A 13,909-nucleotide genomic window follows, 5' to 3' on the forward strand; every position below is an offset into this window, starting at 1 on the left:
TATATATATGTATATATATATATATATATATATATACACTCTTACATGTCATAATCTAATGTGTTGTTATACATAAAATGTCTAATTAATCCTTGACTACAATATCACTCTTGGCCTATAGATTCTTCTCTTTAAATCAAGACGACATGTATAGTATTCTCAAGTGGACTGTCGGAGAAGTATTTCATGTTGGATAAAGTCTTTTTACAAGCAAAATGATAAATAGTGATTGAATACTTAAAAAAATAATTGGAATAGGGACCAGCAATTGGTATAATGGCTGGGGTGCTGGACTCGCATGTAGGTTGTACTCGAATGCTTGAAAATCACACTGGGTGCATGTGCTTATGTGCCCAAAATCCCAAGAGGAGACTGGAAGAGAAGAGATTGTGGCATGGCCATTCCCCCGGGGAGTGATTTCTCATTTTTTGTGTCTCTGTCTCTGTCTCTCTCTTTCTGGCGAGTGCACACACCCTATAGCACAAACCTCTTCAAAAAATAATATTAATAATTGGAATGTTAATAATAATCTGGAAAAAAATAATGAAAAGTTATTGGATGATTATGATGGGTATTTTAATGTCTTTGTATTGACTGATATGCATGGTGTTCCTTTCAGAAAAAGAAATCTAATACACTGTAAAGTTATATGTGATTCAATGTAATATAAATAAGACTATGATAATAATACATTTAAAAATAAATAGAAAAATAAAAAGGTATATCTAGTCTACAAACCAGTAGATGTCATAATGGTTACATCACTGGACTCCTACATTGTTGACCATGGTTTGAGTCCTGGATCAGTTGGCTTGAAACTCACACCAAGCTTGTGTGTGTGTGTGTGTGTCTATGATAATAATACATTTAAAAATAAATAGAAAAATAAAAAGGTATATCTAGTCTACAAACCAGTAGATGTCATAATGGTTACATCACTGGACTCCTACATTGTTGACCATGGTTTGAGTCCTGGATCAGTTGGCTTGAAACTCACACCAAGCTTGTGTGTGTGTGTGTGTGTGTGTGTGTGTGTGTGCCCAAAATCCTGAGAGGAGAATGGAGGAGAAGGGACTGTAGCACAGCCATCCCATCTTGACGGTGATTTCTCTCTTTCTGTCTCTCTGTTCCTCTCTGTCTCTCAGCTAAGCATGCATGTCCTACAGCAAACTATAGATAGATAGATAGATAGATAGATAGATAGATAGATAGATAGATAGGTAGATAGACTCTTTTTAAGTCTGTGAAATATTTAATATTGAGGAGTCAAAAAATAACAAATAAATTGTAGTTTTCACCTAGCTTTAAAGTTCACCTAAAACAAATGGTAACACTTTTACGATATGTCATGTACAAGGACATACCCTTTCTTGCAACTTTCTGTATCATATATAATTGAACTTCCTTTTGGGTGACTTTTGGTCTAGGTGCAATATCAGAAGACAGAAATCTTATCTTTATGAAAACCCTGAAACTGTATGATATAGGGAAATAGCAATGGATTTAAATCAAGTTGTCTGATCAAATAACTGCCTGGATTCTGAGCAAGTCGGTTAACCTTTGAGGGATTCAATTTCCTGACTTCCTTCATCTGTGAAGTCAGAAAAGTGACTTAGATGATGTCTAATATTCTAACTCTAAAATTCTATGGTCCATTTTCTCACCTAAATTCTCTTTCAAAGCATGGTTAGTGTTTTAAAACCAAACATTTGAAAATAAACTTTCTACTTATTTTTCTTAACATTTTAATTTTGTTCTATCACCAAAGGTTTTTGTTGTCTTTATATTTAACATATGTAAAGGCAAATATTGTATGTGTTTCCTCAAGGTACCCAATAAGCTGCAAAGTAGGTCAATCTAAAACTTTATGAGGTACATATCTTATTGGGTTGCCACTACCATTACCCCTATTGCTTCAATATCTTCTTTTCTGGTATCATCAGGAGATTAGAATAGATGTCCCAGAACTGACATCCTCTCTAATTTTCATGAAGGATTTTCCATATGTGCCTTCTATGCCAAGTATTTTCAGGGTTTCATGAAAATAAAAGTGTTGCTTCTACTCAAATAGAAGGACCTCACAATAATAGTTGCCTGGATCAGCAGGATGAAAATAAGAAGAAGCACAAACTGAGCCTCCCTGAAGCACATTGGTTAAGGGAACCAGATCCAATATGGCCAACTGTGGTTTGAATCCTAGCCCTGACAGTTTAGAGAACAGATCAGGCACAAGTGTGAGCATGCTCAAAAGTGCATTCAGGGAAGGAACTGAGAAAAGGGGATTACAGCATGACCATTCCCTGATGGGGCAAGGGAGAGTACTTTCTCTCTCTGACAAGCACACATGACTCATGATAAGGAAAGAAAGAGCAAGATCTTAGGCTTTATATTTAAGAATCACTTGTGTTTATCTTCACTCTATCATGGCCATGGACACAAACTCTTTTAAATGCCACCAATACAGATAATCCAAATAAAATGAAGTGAGGCCAGGTGTGAGGGATTGGTTTTGTCCAGTATCACAAATAGTAATTTCTTAATAGTTAAACTTAACAATAACAATGAAATGTGGAAATGGCTAGAAAGTCATTCTAGAAACCAGGCACCATTGGCTCAAGGACATAGGCATAAAAGAACATGGCCTTGTTTTTAAAATGAAAGTATCGTGGTATGACTGTAGTATAGGAGAGTATTAGGGGGCTGAAAGAGATTAAAATGGACAGAAGAGTCAGATCAGGAAGGAATAGATTCTAGCTTAAAACAGCTGAGAATTGTAAGTGATTTTAAGCATGATGAAACTTTTTCTATAATAAAAATTATTCTGACAGCAAGCAGAGGTATTTGAATTAGGTGAGAGTAAGTCACTAGAAGTGTTAGGACGCTTTTACAATATCCCAGACAATAGTAGAAATTAATTGTGAATAGAGACAAGAAATAGATACACAGGGTATTAAGTAAGAAGAATATCAGAGCATGATAATTAAGTGGACATTGGGGATGAAAGAGAGAGAAGACTCAAGTTAACTCCGAGATTCCAGCGTTAGGAAAAATAAAATACAAATTTTAGTTTGAAAATAGAGTTTACTCTTTTATTACAAGCTTCTAGTATATAATGGTATATATTCTGATCTGGCACTCAACTGAAGTCATGGGTATAGAGCAGATTACTCTGGGAAAGCAGATGAAAAGAGGAGTGATTTAAGAATGACAACATCCTAACTGCGAAGAACCAAAAAAAAGGGGGGGATGTTTCTATTAATATGTGATTTTTTTTTTTTTTTGGTCTACCTCTAAGTTGAACATTGTGAACTAAAAAACAAACAAACAAACAAAAATCATCAAACTAATTTTAAAAGGGTTTGTTTCACTGACCTTTACCTCCTAAGCACATTTATCATGATTTCAGGGGGAAAAAAAATACAAATTTAAAGTTAATAAGTGACAAATGGAAAGGACTTGTTAGTCACCAGCAACACTAAATGTATTTTATATTTTCAAAGGTCTTGTCTTCTTTTGTGTACTGCTGAAATAATCATAATAAACATCATATAACTCCTAGGAGGTAGGAAAAGAGCGTGGCGGTACTCTGTGGCATCCTTGTAAATAAGAACAGATGCTCATCCATCCAGAAAACTATTTTGTGCCAGACTGCTTGAGGTCATAGCGCGGTTGAACAAAGGAAATCCCAGTTTTCTACCTGTCCCAGCTCAGAGAGATTGGCATTAGATATAACTGCTGTTGAACCAACTGGAGTCAGGAAATCTTTCACATAGAACAACACCTTGGGATATTAGAACCTTGCCAAAGAGCTCCAAGCACTTCTGAATCATTGATTCACTAACCCCTAGGCAGTCCTTGTGGGACAGAAAATAGCTTTGTATACAACTTTAAAAGATCTGAAGCCTGGAACTCAGCAAATTAGTGGCCAAGCTTGAATCTCAGTTAAGTTCTCTCGACTAAACCCAAATACTTGGCACAATCACCTAAGCACCTAGAGGGATCTTGGAAAATACAAGCCTTAGAGACGCCCTCAGTGAGCTCAGCTGCATCCCCAATTTATTTGGTACAGAGCCATTTTGACTTGTCACCTAAAAGCTCTCAGGAGGGGAGGTGGCCTTCTATCCACTCTGCTCCCCTTTCTTGCCATTCTCTCTTGAACTATTGCTGCTCCTTTTAGCGTGGCTCCAAGCCAGAGACCCTGCTGTTCTTACTGGTGGCAGAAAATGAGTAGGGAAGAGTGATAATTCCCATCAACAAGTACCCTGGGACAGCCACTTGTTGCTTTGGTATAGTACCTCATGACATTTTGAGCTTCTATTTCACTGAAATGGGGATTCTGATCATACTGTCCTGCCTCCTAAGCACATTATGTGGACTTTTAAAGATGAATCTAAAAGCATTTAAGCTAAATGACTTCATATAGTTTACAACTTTTGATAGGACAGAACATTCTCAACGACTTGTCTTTCAAAAAAGGAAATATCATTACCCATTTCTGCCAAGAGCTGAATTGTTCTTCTGAGAATCTCTTCCATTGTGCTTTTAAATATTGTATTATGCAACAACAAATCCTGTTTTAATGCAACATATTGATTCTCTTATAGGCAAGGGTATTATTGTCTTAAAGAGATTCAAAGTAAATGATTAAACATAGCTTATGCTATTGCAGTGATCAGCAATTTAGCATTTTTTTTTTCTGATTGGTATGTTTGATGGCTGGCCACTCAAGTGACAAGGGTTAGAACATCTTACGCTGGTGGCTAAGAAATGGAGGTAAAACACAACCTAATGGCTCTCACTTCTCCTCTTCCCATAAAATAGCTAACACCTATTAATCTTAAAAGTATAGTTGGCTTAGTTCTTCAGGATAGTTTTGTTTCTCCATTATTGGTGTAGCTGAGAAGGTAAAGAAAAAAAAAATTAAAACAACCTTTATTTTATTTGGTACATTTTTGTGTCAATGACTAGATTTATTCTAGTGTCTAGTAATTTCAATGTGTTTGCTCTCAGTCAAAGCATAGCCTTCTCTGTTGTTTTAGAAAGTATAGCTCTGTAGAAAATCATTATGATAAAAATAGAATTTTCTTATTGGCATCAAGATGTAAAACAGAACCAGTGTTTATATCAAAGAAATATGCTAAGTGGGGAAGATCCTGAAAAGAAGAGGAGATCCAAAGTGCTGTTCACTGCCTCATTTGGAAAGAATGACCTCTATCAGCCCTTACACAGATGGCACTGTTGACTGTCCTATGAAGGACACAAAATATGACATGAACTCTCCATGGTACTGGGATGATTGAAGACTACTTGCCTAAAGTGGATCCTTGAGAACCAGCTAGACAATTCAGCTGGTTTTTCACTTTCTTCCTGTTACTTCTGGGACATGAGCATCCATCAGATTTCCAAGGAGATGCAATAGTGCACCAAGAAGTAGAATCAATGATATACAGGATGTAAAGGTTAACGTCAGAAGACATCTCAACACTGAAGGTAAAGATGTGTCGGAGAAGAGTCAGAACATGGTGTAGTGGTTACATTGCTGGACTCCCACATGGTCAACCATAGTTCAAGTCCCAGACTCAGCAGCTTGAAACTCATGCCAAGCACATGTGTGTGCATGCCCAAAATCCTAAAAGGAGAATGGAGGAAAAGGAATTGTGGCATGGCCATTCCCCCAAGGGGGTGATTTCTTGTGTTCTGTCTCTCTCTGTTTCTCTCTGTCTCTGGTGAGCACACATGCCCTATAGCAAAAAAATTTCTCTTTAAAAAAAAATGACAGGGGAGGAACCAGCAGTTAGTGTAATGGCTATGTCGCTGGACTCCCACGTAGTCGACTGCGGTTCGCATCCTGGACTCGGTGGCTTAAAACTCACGCCGGGCACGTGTGTGTGCGTGCCCAAGATCCCCAGAGGAGAATGGAGGGGAAGGGATTGTGGCTTGACCATCCCCCCTGGGGGATGATTTCTCGCTTTCTATCTCTATGTCTCTCTCTGTCTGTCTGGCGAGCGCACGCGCCCTATAGCGAAAACCTTTCAAAAAAAAAAAAAAATGACAGGGGGAAGGGAAGGCATCAACCATTTCTTAGAAAGAGATATGCCCCTAATGGGCAGAGTGAAGTGGGATGGGGCAGTCATTTATTTTTAAGAATGAAATATGGTTCTTAATGTGAAGAGATGGGGTCTGGATAATGAGATTAGCAAGGAAGAAGCAGACATGTGGGCACTCAGCACTACTGGTTTCCTGATGAAATGAAACATTCCAGCTATGAAATGAATGTGCTGTTGGTCAGTGGGGATTTGGGATGACAGCTTCAAGAAAGAAGTAGAAAGTGATAATGTCCTAGTATGGGCACTCTTGCAAAACATGGCTAGGTTTAGACAAGGGCTCTCTGCTTTAAAGTGTGAATTTTAGGGACCAGCAGTTGGTATAATGGCTTTGCCGCTGGACTCCAATGCAGTCTACCGCGGTTCAAGTCCTGGACCAGGTGGTTTAAACTCACGCCAGGTGTGTGTGTGTGCATGCCCAAGATCCCAAGAGGAGAATGGAGGAGAAGGGATTGCAGCATGGCTATCTCCCCTGGGAGGTGATTTCTTGTTTTCTGTCTCTGTCTCTCTCTGTCTGCCTGGCAAGCACACACGCCCTATAGCAAAAACCTCTCCAAAAAATAAAGTGCAAATTTTATTATATCACTATTCAGGTATGGTAAGGCCAACAGATCAGGGAACCACTTGCACTCACATTATGCACTCACCATATTGCTACTCACAGTTCCATAAAGAGGGGGCACTTCATGCCATACAGGGTCATAGGGACAGTCAAGTGGCAGAGGAAGTAAGAAGAAAGAAGACCTCACTGTAGTTTCTGTGGGAAGGAATGGTCCAGGCAAGGTAAATGTTTAGGATTGGACAGACTAATTTAAGTGGACTCCAGAGAATGAGGGCTGTTTTTAGTTTTCTTGTGGCTCTGCCTTGGGGATGAATAGAAGAAAGAAATAGTAGCCAGGAGAGTGAAGAGACAGATGGAGGAGGTGGTGGGAGTGTGAGACCAGGAATGGTTGTTTGCATATGAAAGGGATAAATTCACAGGTGTGTTGTTTACTCTGTAAGGATTGGCTAGTTCTAGGAGGGACACTGTCTCCGGGTCATCAAGAGCCCACAAGTCAGTTTCAGAAAGGCAGAAAATAGAAAGGGTGTAATTAATATACTATCCAATGGTGATGTCCCTGATTTAGGAAAAGAGACTTTGATGTCATACTTATAGGTATATAAGTGATGTCCATGTGAAAACAACGTGTTTCATCTAATTAGACATATCCCGAGAGGTGATAGAACCCAAGATTACAAGAATAATCCTGAGAATGAAAGAGGTTCCCTGGGTGAGGTAGATGTGGTCATCTGCAGGAGACTGTCGCATCAAGAAGAGGTATGAATATTTTCTGGAGAGCTGTAAGTGGAGTGAAAGGACTCAAACTAGAAAATGATGATCTACGTATGGAACCATAGCTCTCGCAAATGGAGAGTGGTCACTTCCTACAAATAAGATCTTTGAATCCGTTGCCTGGAACAGTTTGGAAATCACCATTCCTTTTTTTTTTTTTTTTTCGTGGTATCACCACCAGAGAAACAGAAGACCCAAGTGTTTGGGGAAGACCACTTGCTCAGAGCCCCACGACAGGCCCATTCACATCTCAGCTTATACTACAGCGTTCACAGCAATCTCTCTGGGCCTCCCGTACAAGCAGCTTTACCCACAGTGTTGAGCTGCTAGAGGAAGATGGACTTGCCTATTTATTATTTAACAAAAGTACAGAAATAAGCCTGGCAGACTTAATAAACAGTTCATTCCCTCCACTCCTGCCCTCCCATTGCATTTATCAAATAGGCATGCTCTTGGGAGATTCCATGACAACAGGATCCCTCCGGATTCAAATCCAGACAGGAACACTTGAAACAGGAGTGTAGTAATTGGGAAAGTGGCTTTCAACCACCTGGTGAATGAAAAGTGACAGCCAAGGAAATACAACCATTAATCTGCTCCCGAACCAAGCAAGCTATTGACTTCCTCATTTATTATTTTAGTGGCTTAAGGGAAAGTCAAAACTACAAAGTGATTTGCAGTCAAATTTCCACTGTACCTCTAGAAGTTTCAATGGTGTAAAGTGAGAGAAGTGTGAGACTAGGATGTTCTGGTAAAGCTGAATGAAGGGAGAGGGAGGCAGAAGTTAGAGGAGGATGTGGGAGAAAGGGACGGACTTTGAGTCTGTGTCTAACTGAATTCCTGTAACTAAAACACCCCTTCCCCCACTAGAAAAATCCTCACCTAAACTGGGCTATGGCTACATCGTACACATAATGCAGCTACTGGATACTAAAAACCACTAGGTGGCATTTGTGATTTATTACTTTCAAAGCTGAGGTTTTAAAATATCTCTGCTGATCCTTTGCTTAGACAGAACAAGACATTTAACATTCCAGAGCATTACATTCAGAAATGTGGAGTTGATTCTCTTTATCAAGCTCAAAGAGGGCGGGGAGGTGACTGGCTTGAGAAGTTGAGTTTCAGATCATCTACATTCTTCTGCAGGTCCTCTCTGACCCCACACCATCAGCTACATAAGTAATTACTTGTCTACAATTAAGCTGTAAATAATGCAATCACTCCATTCTTGTCCCGTCACTCCAGTCCCAACCACAACAAATAGTGCTAATCACATACTTATTCAAGTGTGTAATTATTCACAGTTAAACTTCTGTCACTTTCACCCTGTTTGGAAACAGCAGAACACAACCTGTAATTAGCAAATGTGGCTCCAGGCACTTTTGCTTGGGAGTACGCCAGGGATTCAGCACCTAGGCGCTCCTTTGATCTGGAAGCTGGCAAGGCGCCTCACCCTGAGGCCAGAGTGCTATCAGCACTCTGCAAGTCACAGAGATCAATGAATATGTCAAAGGCATCTATCCCAAATCACATATTACTTTCCTCTCTCGCTGTGGTTTCTGCCTTTAGTATATATTTCATAGGCTTCCTTTTCTTTTTGAACCCTTTGACTTAGTTTAAAGGGTTACCAGAAAGGTCTCCAAGCCCCTGTGTTTTCAACTCAGGTTAAAAATGAAAGTCCCAGAAGTCCTGCTTAAAGGTCCCTGTTCTTTCTTAACTTTCCAGTTTCCTAGAACACAAGCACAATGGAGGAGGGATGACCTTTGCTGTCTCACCTGGACCACAAGGAAGAAGAAAACCAAAGACTTTTGTCCTGTCTCTGTGTGTCCCACTTCCCCACAAGCCTCAGTTAAACTACTCTGGTTACAAGGGAAACCATGAACATGTCAGCTATTTCAGATCAAATCTGTAATATTTTATTAGAAAAACAATTCAGCATTAGAGATCCTCCCAGAGTGAGGGCGAGGATCAGCTACTTTCTTCTGAAGGCCATCGCATGCTTTGGTGTATGAGGTAGTGCTTTATGTAAGGATACATAGGGCCCATAGAAAGGAATACAATCATAATGACAGAGATAAAGGAAGAAAAAGGCATAAAGGCACAGTATATATATCCATGAATTAGATTTTTATTTGCATGTTGTGTTACAAGTGATCATTTGCTTGTTTGAGGAAAGGTTACTCTACCTACATTAAGACCTCCAATGACAATTACCTAATAACAAGTTTGCATATCTAGCTTGGTTTCATATCATCCTCTCCTGATATATCCAATTCTGACAGAGGTTTATCACTTCAACCAAATGTGAATACTCTTCACAGGAGAAGGGAAAACCCAACTGCAGTTCAGTTCCTTGCTTATAAACACCAGCCAGGCTTTGGTTCTAAATATACTAAAATAGTTTTTGGATAATATTTAGAAGTCTCTAAGGAAGAACCATCTCAAGTTTCTCTATCAGAGAAGACCGTTCTCAGAATGGATAGCTTCTGCGGGTAGAAGGTGAAAAGTGAGAAATCTAGGGATGCTGCCTGGCCAACTAACCAAACCAAGTGAGCTGAATTAGCCCTGGCAAACAGTACAGTGACAGATGTGTGGGCCAGATTGCCATGATGTTTTCATTTTATACTTTTTTTTCACGATGAAATACTGTGACTGCTTCTATGCAAGCAAAGTGGAGCTGTACAGAGTAGTTATCTAGTGATTCTGATTAATACAGACTGACAAGCAATCTGGAGGGTTAGTTAAAAAAACAAACCAGAAACCACTTCTATTTTCTCCAACAGCAGTCATCAACAGAGTTTCTCTGAAAATAATACTGATGATTTTTTCCATTTTTATTTTCATCTTAATCGACAGATAAAATTGTATCTATTTACCATTAACAACATAATGCTTTTTTTTTTTTTTAGCTAGAGGATGTGTGCACTCACTAGAGAGAGAGACAGGGAGACTGAGAGAGAGAAAGGGAGAAAGCATTCCCTAGTGGGGAAATGTCAAGCCACAATTCCTTCTTCTCCATTTCTCTATCCTGTCAGGATTTGGAGAATGCACACACATGTGTCCAGTGTGTTTTTCAAGCCATCAGGGCCAGGATCTGAACCACAAGTTCATCCGTGTGGAATCTGGCTCCCTTATCTATTAAGCCATGAGACCAGCCACTCAATACTTTGATTTTCAAAGTTCTCCTTAACTTAATCCAATAGGACTTCAATTATTACTTTTTATACTAACTTTAAAAAATCTTATGATGCAGTCCACTAACATAATAGTAAGATAATAAAGCCTGCCAGTACTGCCTCTTGAAAGATGGATACAAAGGTGTTTTGTGTGCATTGTCCTGCCTTCCTAAGAGAACTAAAAAACTCTCAAAACTCATTTCCCTCCTGACTTCAGGGAACAATGTGACATTTAGTCAAGAAACTGCATATCTACATCTATACAAGGCATCTTAAAACAGTTCATGAAAAATATGTGTTATGAAGAAAAACGACATGGACTTCAAAAATCATTTGCTTCAAAATAAACTTGAGCTTTATTTCCATTTCCTACAGTGTATCTATGTATCTGATTGGAGAGCTAGAATCCAAATAGTCATGTTCATACCTTAATATAACACATTTTCCCCCTATATTTTATTTTGGAAATTGTCAAATATACAAATGAAACAATTTCATAGTGAGCAGCTGCCAAATTCAGCCATTATTTCATTATGCTTATCTTGCTGCAAATTATCTATACTTTAATTCATCTGATTTTCAGTGCCTTTTCAAGCAAGTTGCAAATAGCAAATACTTCCTCCTACAAACTTCATCATTAACTAGAATTCAACATTCATTTGAGGCTTTTCTTTTGATGTAAAGTTTACATAAAATGGAATGCATATCAAGATAATTGTTACTAATTTTTAACAAACAAACACGTCTATGTAACCCAAATGGCTACCCAGATAAGAATAGTACCCATACTCCTTAATAATCCATTTCAGCCTCCAACAACTGTTACAGTTTTTTGTACCACAGATTAATTTGACCTATTCTATAATTTTATATGAATGGATTCATGTGATATGTATTCTTTTGTATATGTCTATTTTCACTTAAATAAAATGTTTTCAAGATGCCCAGATGCTGTGGCATACCACCAGTTATTAATCTCTTTTTACTGCTGAGTCTTGTTGTGTTGTATGAATATACTTCTTTTTTTTTTTTCCATTCTTTTGCGGGGTACCTGGTTTAGGCCCAATTTGGGGCTATTAAGAACAAAGCTTCCATAAGCATTTATATATAAGCATTTTTGTGAACTTAGTTTTCATTTCTTTTGGGAAAATACCTAGCAGTGAAGTTAATATTTTTAGGTAATTTGGGGCACATGTTTAGTGTTAGAAGAAACTTCCAAGTTCTTCTAAACTGATCGCAGTTATAATTTCCCACCAATGTATGTGTTCCTTAACAATCTTGCCAATATTGGTGTCATCAGTCTTTTAAATTTTACAAGATTTTCATGGATGCTTATTTGTATCTCCTCCTGGCTGTAATTCACATTTTCCTCTAAACTAATCATGTCAGTGCCTTTTTAATGTACTCTGGATATTTGTACATCTTTTGCAATGTGTTTATTGAAATATTGTTTTTTTCTGAGTTCTTTGTTATTATTTTCATTGAGTTGTATGGTAGCTTTTTCTTTCTTAAAAAATTTTGTCAGAGAACACATGTGCTTACCAGTGTGTGTGTGAGAGAGAGGGAAAATGAGAAAGCACCTCCATGGGGAATGATCATGCCACAATTCCTTCTTTTGCATTTCTCCCTCCTTTTGAGATTTTGAACATACATGCACAAATGCCTGGCGTGTGTCTCAAGCCACCAGTCTGGGCCTCTAAGTACACAATTGGATAAATAAGATCCAGCTAACTTACCCATCAAACCAAGGGATGACCTGAGTTACATGATTTCTTCATGTATCTTGATGTGCAGTATGGGATCATCTGTCAGGTATGTTTTACAAGCATCTCCAGTACATAACTTACATTTACTTTTCCTTTCTTGTCTCCTTTTTTTTCCCCCTACCTTCCTTTCTTTTTTCTTTCCTTCCTTCTTTCTCTTTCTTCTTTTTCTTTCTCTCATTTTCTTTTTTTTCTTCTTTTTCTTTTTCTTTTCTCTTTCTTCCTTTTTTCCTTTTTCTTTCTTTCTTTCTTTTTTTCTTTCTTTCTTTCTTTTTCTTTCTTTCTTTCTTTCTTTCTTTCTTTCTTTCTTTCTTTCTTTCTTTCTTTCTTTCTTTCTTTCTTTCTTTCTTTCTTCTTTCTTTCTTCTTTTTTCCCTTTCTTCCTTCCTTTCTTTTCTTTTTTTTTTTTTTATTTCCCCGACACAGTCTCACCCTTATGATCCTCATGCTCCAGCCTCCTATCTGGGATTATAGGAGCATGCTTCTGAGTCCAGCCTTTAGGTTAGACCAATAATCCAACCTGGTCCTCCCATGGGGTCTCAGCCCTACAGAGCACAGCATCTTAGCAGAGTATGCTATCATAGCCAGCTGCTACCTTTTATTTTTTAACTGATTTTTTTGATAAACAGAAAGTATAGATTTCTTGTAGTCAAATTAGCAACTTTTCTGTTAATTGCCAGAGGGCACGTTCATTCATAAGAGAAAGATGGGGGGTTGTGTGGAACTGCACCTCTAATGGGGTGTAGTTATACTGAAATCTCTTCTCTTCTATTTCTCCATCCCTTTGGGATCTGGGGCACACATGCACATATGCCTAGTATGTTTTCAAGTCGCCATGGCTGAGATTCAAACCACAGTTGGTCATGTGAGATCCCACTCCCTTAATCATTATTGAGAAGGGCCAACCTTTCCCAACTTTTTAAAAAAAAAATCATTGTTTTCTGTAACTTAAGGAAGTTTTGCCTATCTCCATATTATTTGTTAAAATAGCTTACCTTTAGATGTGCTCTATTTTGAATGTTGTTGTGTATGTGTTAGCTTGTTTTTAATATGGATAGTCAGTAATTCCAGCAACACTTGTTAAAAAGTTTTTCGTTTCCAAATAACCTACTTTGCCATCTTTGTAAAAAAAATCAAGTCGCCAAGGGTAGGTTGATTTCTGGGCTCTCTATTCTGTTCCATTGACCTGTATGTTGATACTTATGTTAGTACTATTCTTGATTACCATCTAGCTTTTCAGTAAGTCTTACAATCAGACAATTTAATGCTTCTGACTTTACTCTTTTCTTTTTCCAAGACTCTTTTGATTATTCTAGGTCATTTGCATTTCCATAACAATTTTAGAGTTAGCTTGTCAATTTCTACAGAAATTCTGCAGGGATTTTTATTGCGATTACAATGAATTGTGGATAGCACTTATCAGATGCAATTATAAGGGCCCTGAAAGGCATCCCCTAACGAACCCTTTTGAACTGTGGAGGATACTGTCAGTTCTCTCTTAGAGGTTTATTTGAATTAAGATGTTGTTTCACTG

This window comes from Tupaia chinensis, unplaced genomic scaffold, assembly GCF_000334495.1.
Source record: "Tupaia chinensis unplaced genomic scaffold, TupChi_1.0 Scaffold000126_2, whole genome shotgun sequence".
NCBI lineage: Eukaryota > Metazoa > Chordata > Mammalia > Scandentia > Tupaiidae > Tupaia > Tupaia belangeri.